The sequence below is a fragment of the Notamacropus eugenii genome, chromosome 4, assembly GCF_028372415.1.
Source record: "Notamacropus eugenii isolate mMacEug1 chromosome 4, mMacEug1.pri_v2, whole genome shotgun sequence".
NCBI classification, from domain to species: Eukaryota; Metazoa; Chordata; class Mammalia; order Diprotodontia; family Macropodidae; genus Notamacropus; species Notamacropus eugenii.
Genome location: NC_092875.1, coordinates 186,056,331 through 186,064,152, shown reverse-complemented (window position 1 = coordinate 186,064,152; position 7,822 = coordinate 186,056,331). Strand labels below are relative to the sequence as shown.

General features: G+C 40.2%; 1 long non-coding RNA gene across 1 annotated transcript in view; it reads left to right on the top strand.

Moving 5' to 3' along the window:
* The first annotated feature begins 536 nt into the window (after positions 1-536).
* Positions 537-7,822, top strand: part of LOC140500861 (uncharacterized) — a 45,985-nt gene continuing 38,699 nt past the window's right edge. The window contains exon 1 of the long non-coding RNA XR_011965916.1: positions 537-7,822. This exon is cut by the window's right edge and continues 24,319 nt beyond it. This is a non-coding gene — a long non-coding RNA (uncharacterized lncRNA).

Below are 7,822 nucleotides of genomic sequence, written 5' to 3'. Positions count from 1 at the left end.
GCCTTTTTTTCTCCTCTTTTTTGCTTTTTGTTTTAAGTGTATCTGTGTAAGCAAAGTGGAACATTAAGGTAATTATCTGGCTAAGTCAGGTATAGCTGGTAGACAGAGAGCTGGCCCTTGCACTCAAAGACCCGGGTTCAAAGTCTTATCTCTTGCTTATACCTGCTGTGTGATCATACACAGGTCATCTAACCTCTCAGGGATCCTTCTAAGACTGTAAGTTACAAGGAGGGCTGCCCATCTGTATCAATGGAGAGAGTTTCCACACTGGAAGTTCACCCCACCTAAACACACACATAACCGAAATCACAGACCCAAGTCCCCTCAAGCCCCTGGTGGGGGGAAATAAATCAAAGGTTAAAACACAGACATCAATAGCTATTGAGGAAAAATTCACTTATTAACTTGAATTCTATCACTTAACTGTCTATAGCACCTACGTTCACTGGATAAACTTTTTTTCACTGTCTCCATTTTGTCGTTTGGTTTATCAAATTCTTCTCAGAGGGAGAGAAATGAACGAAATAATTACACCGACCGGCTCACCAGAGCCGAGAAGTCTGTGTGTTTGAAGCTGATGCCAGCTGGGGCCTTTAAGAAGCAGCCTGGTGCCACTGCTGGAACGGGATCAAGAAGCACGTTCTCCCTCAGCGTCCCTTCTGCTCAGTCAGGCCGGCTCAGGTCAGCCAATGACCCACCTCTCTCTGCCACCACCCCCCCCCCCAAAGCCCATTATGGCCATGGCCCTGCTAAGTTCCCTAAGACCAGAGGCAGGAGCTAATGGGCAGGGGCACGCAGCATTTTGCAGGTGCTAAATAATAGATGTCTCTGCAGGTTCAGTCTTCGCCTTATTTTTGCTGTAGGCAGAATTACAAAAGCCAGGCCCCAGGGCAAGCTGAGGAATTCCTCCTGGTGACCCTCACCCCCCACAAGTAATTGCTTTTTACACAACCTGTTCAAAAGAGAGAGACATGACAAATTTCTGAAAGGTCAGCAGAGACAGGCACAATCTGTTTTTGAATCTCAGCGAAGGGGAAAGAAACGCCCAGAGAAACAAAACATACAAGATTAATGATCCCCCCACACTGCAGAGAGAAGCCAGCACCAGCTGGGGAATAGACCTGCCATAGACAATGAAGGTGGCGCAGGCAAAGCTGCTGATATGTTCATCAGGGCTGAATTTAAATCATGGCTGAAGATCATATGGGGTAAGTACAGGAGAGGCAGCTTGTCTCCCCTGCACCACACTGATGAAGCCCAAAGAGAAAACGAGTCACACGCCCCATGCAAGGCCTTCCTGTAGACACCTGCAGTGCTTTTTTTGAACTAACTTCCTTAAGCTTCTGTCTTCCTCTTGCTAGTATTGACACACCATATTTTAGTTCATATATGTTCTAGAGAAGGAAAACATATATCATTTAGACAGAAAAGGTAGGAGGTTTTCCCCCTTAATATTTCTAAAACTCCTTTTAATAAGCATTCTTTTATTTATAAAATAATATTTTGTTTCTTCAATTCTTTGTTTCTTCAAATAGCCATTTAGAAAATATGTACATATATAATTGGTTTATGACCTTGGGCAAGTCACTTAACCCTGTTTGCCTCAGTTTCCTCATCAGCAAAATGAGCTAAAGAAGGAAATCGCAAACCATTCCATAATCTTTTGTCAAGAAAACCCCAAATGGTGTCACAAAGAGTGGGACATAATTGAAATGACTGAACAACATGATAAGCCTTGAGGCGAGGTTTGAATCTAATATTAATAAATACATTCTTTATCTCCATATATAAATATATATGTGTATATGTGTGTATACGTATGTGTATATATATGTGTATGCATATACATAATACATATGTATCATACATATGTATAATATGTGTACCTGTGTGGGTATATATATTCTATATATGTGTGTACGTGTATACATATTTATATGGATGTACATATATACATGTATTTATGTTTGCACATAAATGTGTATAAATATACACTTATGCCTACAACTCGTTGCTTATATTATCGCCTATGTAGGCAGACATATCATTATATAGAGGAGATGAGTTTCACGCTCTTGCTCACCAAAGCTTTTACCAAACTTGGTCATAATAGCAAAATGAGCAAGTTAATTAAAGCAGCCGGGTGCTCCTATGCAAGTCATCTACCTCTTTAGGTCTCAGTTTCCTTTGCTGTAAAGCTACAGGGTTGAACTTGATGACCCCTAAGGACCTTTCTAGCTCCAAAACCTCCAGGAAACTGAACCACTTCCATTTGAATTATCTTAGGAGGATTCTGAAGATCACCTGGCAGGATGAGGTACAGGACACTAAGGTCCTTTCTTGAGCTGAACTGCCAAGCATTCAAACTCTACTGCACAGAGCCCAACTCTGATGATCTGGCCACATTGTTCAAATGCCAAATGTAAGTTTGCCTAAAAGACTGTTTTGTGGAGGATTTACACATGAAAGTCAGAAATGATATAAGACTATTCTCAGAGTCTCTCTGAAGAACTTTAGTATCAGCTGGGAGACATGGGAGACACTGGCACAGGACTCCCCAGCATGGCACGCCCACATCAAAAAAAGTGCTGTACTCTGAAAGAGAAGCAGAATTGCAGTAGCTCAAAAGAAATGAGAGATGCACAAATTTAGAGCCATCTCCACTCCAAATGTTCATATGATTATTTGTGTCCAACCTGTGGTAAAGCCTTCTGAGCTCATATTGGTCTGATCAGCCATGGTCTGGCACACTGGAACTTGACCCTGATGTTCTCTTCAAGCACAAAGGAAAACAACCAGCTCCAAAGTAATCATGAGTCTCTTCCCTGAGCTGTACCTTTCCTTGTTCATCTCTAATGGAGGGTTAAGGAATGGTTCGATGAATAAAAACAAGAGTGGTTAGAGGAAAATGAAATGAAACCAAAGGTCTGGATGCTCTCCAAACCAGATAATCAGCCTCTGAAAAACTGAACCAGAAAATTTCAAAATGGCTTTTGATCCCTGCAGTTGAAAAAAAAACAAACCTGATAAAATAAATGTTGACCTCATACATCAAGAATGGAGAACCTAATACACAGAGACTGACTCTACCTTCCAGCATCATTTCATCCAGCACAAAAAATAAAATAAAATAAAATACAAGAGCTGACCATAACTTTAAAAAAGGAAGCATAGCTCTGAAATTCTGTAAGTCATATCCTCAGAGCCTCAAGACGGGAACATTCCTTCAGGAAAACAGACCTCATTCTCTGTAATGACAAATGGCACTTTTTTAAAGCAGGGAGTCGAGGAATTTTTCCATTGTAACAGAAAAAGAATGGTTGTTAAGAATCATCATGCATCCAAACTTTAGGAATTAGAAATCTTTAATGGCAATTTTGGGTCATATTTACTCATTTTTTGATTTAGATTATTTTTTTATTTCCAGAGAAGAGTGCACAATCTCTCTCTGCCCCTTCCCTTCTCTATCTGTCCATTTCTATCTCCCTTTCTTTGCCTCTCTTTCTCACTCTCTCTCTCACAATTATATCTCACATTTCTATAGCACTTTAAGGTTTACAAAGCACTTTATGTACATAATCACATTTAAGCCTTTATAACTGCCTTGTGAGAGAGATTCTACTGGTATCATTATACCCATTTTACAGATGAGGAAACTGCAGGTCAGAGAGATTATGTGACTTGCCTGGGGTCCTACAGTTATTCAAAATCAGGCTTCTTCTCTCATCCTTTCCTATTTCTTTCCCCTATTTTAACTGGCTTATAATTTATAGCTAAGACATAGCATGAGGCAGCAATGTTGTATGACGGAAAGAGCACTAGCCTCAGAGCCAGGAGGTGTCACGTTCAGACATAAACTGATTGTTTGACCAAGGGCAAATTCATTAAGTGTCTCAATGCCCCAGGTGGGTCTCTGAGAGAGAGAAGGAGGGGGGGAGAGAGAGAGAGAGAGAGAGAGAGGCATCTGGGTATACCCTTATATTTATGTTTATATATGTATATACACACATGTGTACATATTGACACAGTAGACAAGTAGTATATGTGTACGTGTACACATATGTGTATGCATTTCATGCACATTGACAAGTTATATGTAAATGTATATCCAAACCTATATATGTATGGGATATTCTATGTATGTGCATGATAATACATTTCTATGTGTAGCTATACAAGAGTATATGTATGTGCATACTTATATACATATGTGTATACATACATAATGCACTGTGTCTACATTGTCATTTGTTTTATTTAATAGACTTTTAACAATTCCATTTCCCCTGGGGCTTTTTTTCCTTGTGGCTCAAGGCCCATCAGTAAAATGGGCCATCATGAGATCAAGGTTGCCTGCCCTTGTCATTCATACATTTTGACTATAGGAAAAATAATCTTCCTTCATCAGAGAAACTATCCATAAATTACAATGAATTTAGTTTTTGAAGAAATTGCTTTGGCTTTGTTGGCATCCTTTCCGACCTCTGGGAATCCCATGATTAGAAGTGCCCACATCTGTTTCAGGCCTGGGAAGCAGCAGTATGTACAAGCTAATCACTCAGGGAGGGATAATTGAGGTTTGACAGGAAATCCTGTCTCCTCTTTGTTCCCTTACCTGTCCAAAGGGAGTGAGAGGAAGACAGAAACTTATCTTTGTAGCATTCTTCAGTTCCTTTCAATTCTGTCTCAAAGAAACCTGAGGGTCTTCAGAAGGTTCTGCCTATTTCTCCTCCTCTGGCCTGGAGACTGCTCTAAAGACATGCATATACATATACATCCCCATGACCATAGAGTTGCCAAGCAAGAGCTTGGTTTAGGGATTGCACTTTGCTGAGGATTCTCTGCTTTGGATTGCAACAGCAAAAAGCTCTAATTGTTTCAAAGTAAACAGATAGCAAAGCACAGTCCCCAGAAAAGAGCAGACCTTACTACAGAAGGGTAGCGGCGAGAATTCCAATTCAACCTTGAGAAACCACTCATTCTTGCAAGATTTTCCTTTGTGTGTGAGATTACCAGGTCTGGAGTACATCCTATAAGCAAAATTTAGAATTATAGGGAGAAAAACCCACCTTAACTCACATAAGGTCTGGATTTCAGGGTCCCTTTTAGTGGGTTAAATTTACCAAACTACATAGTGAGTGAGAATGCAACATAGACCCAGAATTAAAGCTGAGATAAATACTCTTCCTCAGCAGAGCATTTCTCATTTCAAAAACTCAAAGGCAGTGTCCTCTAGAGTCAGAGGAAGTCAACTCATAACCCAACTTTGCTGCTTACTCCAGGTGGGACCTTAAATCAATCAACTCATCTCTCTGGGTCTCAATCTCCTCATCTGATGCAGAGATGAGGGACTTGAAGGCAGACTGTGATACGCATTTTTTAGCATGGCCAATACATGGATTTATTTTGCTTATTTTTATTTTGTTATAAGGGAGGTTTTTTTGTACATGGCGGGAGCATTTGAGAAGAAGCAGGGGATCAGCAATTGGAATGCCAAAAAAAGAGAAGAAAAGAGGGTAAATGTAGTATTTTTAAATGCACAAAATAGAACTGAAAGAAATTCAGAAGAAAACACAGATGAGTAGGGCATCTTTGAAACATGCTGAATGTACTGCATTTTAAAGAAAAAATATAAGCCATATTTATGGAGATTTGTGGTATCATGCACAATCCTCTTTTTTTGTTCTATATATATGGAAATGCTGTTTGGTGACATTTATCAAGTACAGAACAACAAAAAATAATATTTCTTGCAAAAAAATTAAATTAAAAAGTTAGACCAGATGACCTCTCTTTCTACTCTAAATTCTATGAAGAGCTATTTCATCTTGCTATGCTCTGATGTCCTACCTCTGTTTCTCAGACCATCAAGGTCATCTTCAAAAAACCCTCACTTGGTCCATGCAGTCCTGATAGTTATCATGCTTTTATGGCAAAACTCCTTGTAAAGCCCTCTACAATAGATACCTCCAACTGTCTTTCTTCTCACTCTCAGAAGAAGTGATACAAGGACACTCTCAAAGTCTTTCTTAAGAACTATGGAATTGATTGTGTGACATGGGAGACACTGGCACAGGACCGCTCAGCATGGCCTGCCCACGTCAGAGATACCGTGCTCCATGAGCAAAGCAGAATTGAAGTAGTTCAAAAGAAAGGTGAGATGCACAAATTTAGAGAATCCACCCCAAATGTTCACATGGACTCTTGGTGCCTGACCTGTGGTAGAGCATTCTGAGTGTGTATTGATCTGATTGGCCATAGCAGGACATACAGTTACTTGATTTTAGCATTGTGATATCATTCTGGTCTTCTCCAAGAATAAAGGACAAACAACTCTTTCCAAGGTTACTAATGATCTCTTGATTGCCAAATCCAGTGACCTTTTCTTAATCCCCCTCCTTTGTGACCTCTCTGCAGCCTTGGATACTGTTGGTCACCCTCTTCTCCTTGGGATTCTCTTTTTTCTAGGTTTTCATGACAGTGCTCTCTCAGTTCTCCTCCTGTCTGTCTGACCACTCTTTCTTGGTCTCCTTTGTTGGATCTCCCACATCTTGTGGAAGAATACATGTTTAATACATGGGTGTCCTCCAAGGCTCAATCTTGGGCATTTTTCTTTCTTCATCTATATTATCTCCCATGATGATAATAATATAATAATAATAACCTCATTAGATTCCATTGATTTAATTATCATCTCTATGCGGATGATTCTTGGATCTATTTGCCCAGCCCTAACCTCTCTCCTGACCTCCATATCTCACATATAACTGCCTATTGGACATCTCAAACTGGATATCCCAGAGATCTCCTAAATTCAGCACGTGCAAAACTAACCTCATTATCTTTTCTACCAAAGATTCCTCTCTTCCTAATTTCCCAATTACTGTTGAGTTCACCACCATCCTTCCAGGCACTAAACTTAGATGTGATCCTTGATCCCTCAATATTTCTTCACAAATCCATCACAAAACCCATATCCAATCATTTGCCAAGTTCTGTCCTCTCTCTACTCCAGTTTATCTTCTATTCAGCTGTTAAAGTGATCTTCTTAAAGTATTAGTCTCATCATATCACTCCCCTATTTGGTAAATTCCAATAGCTCCCCTGTCACCTCTAGGATCAAATGGAAAATCCTCTATATGGTTTTCAAGGTCATTCATCAACCAGCCCCTTCCTACCTTTCCAGTCTTCTTATATGTTTCTCCCTTCCACATACTTTACAGTCCAATGACATTGGCCCTCTGGGCTGTCCCTTACATAAAATACTCCCTATTATGGGCATTTTCAGCAGTTCCCCTTGCCCAGAACCCTTTCTCTCTTCCAGTCTGCCTCCTGGCTCAACTGTGCTCCTTCAGTTCTCAGCTAAAGTCTTACCTTCTACAGGTAGGCTTGCTCAGCCCTCCTTAATTTTAACAATTTCATTTTGATTTCTTTCATTTATCCTGTCTCTATCCTACTTGTGCATAGTCATTAGCATATTTTCTCCCCTATTTGACTGTGAGTTCCTTGAGGACAGGGAGTGTCTTTTGCCTTTCTTTGTATTCCAAGTGTCCAGCACTGTGTCTGGCACATAGTAGGCACTTAATAAATGCTTGTGGACTCGACAGTAGCATAGTGTTTTCTTTTTCTTTTTGGCAAGGCAATCAGGATTAAATGACTTGCCCAGGGTCTCCCAGCAGCACCTTGTCTTCCATTTCAACACTTTTTCACATACACCTCCCTGGAGACCTATAATCACCATGTGAATTAGGCAGTGCAGGCATTATACTCATTTTACTGACAGGGAAACTGAGACTCAGTTCACACCACTAGTAGGATGGTG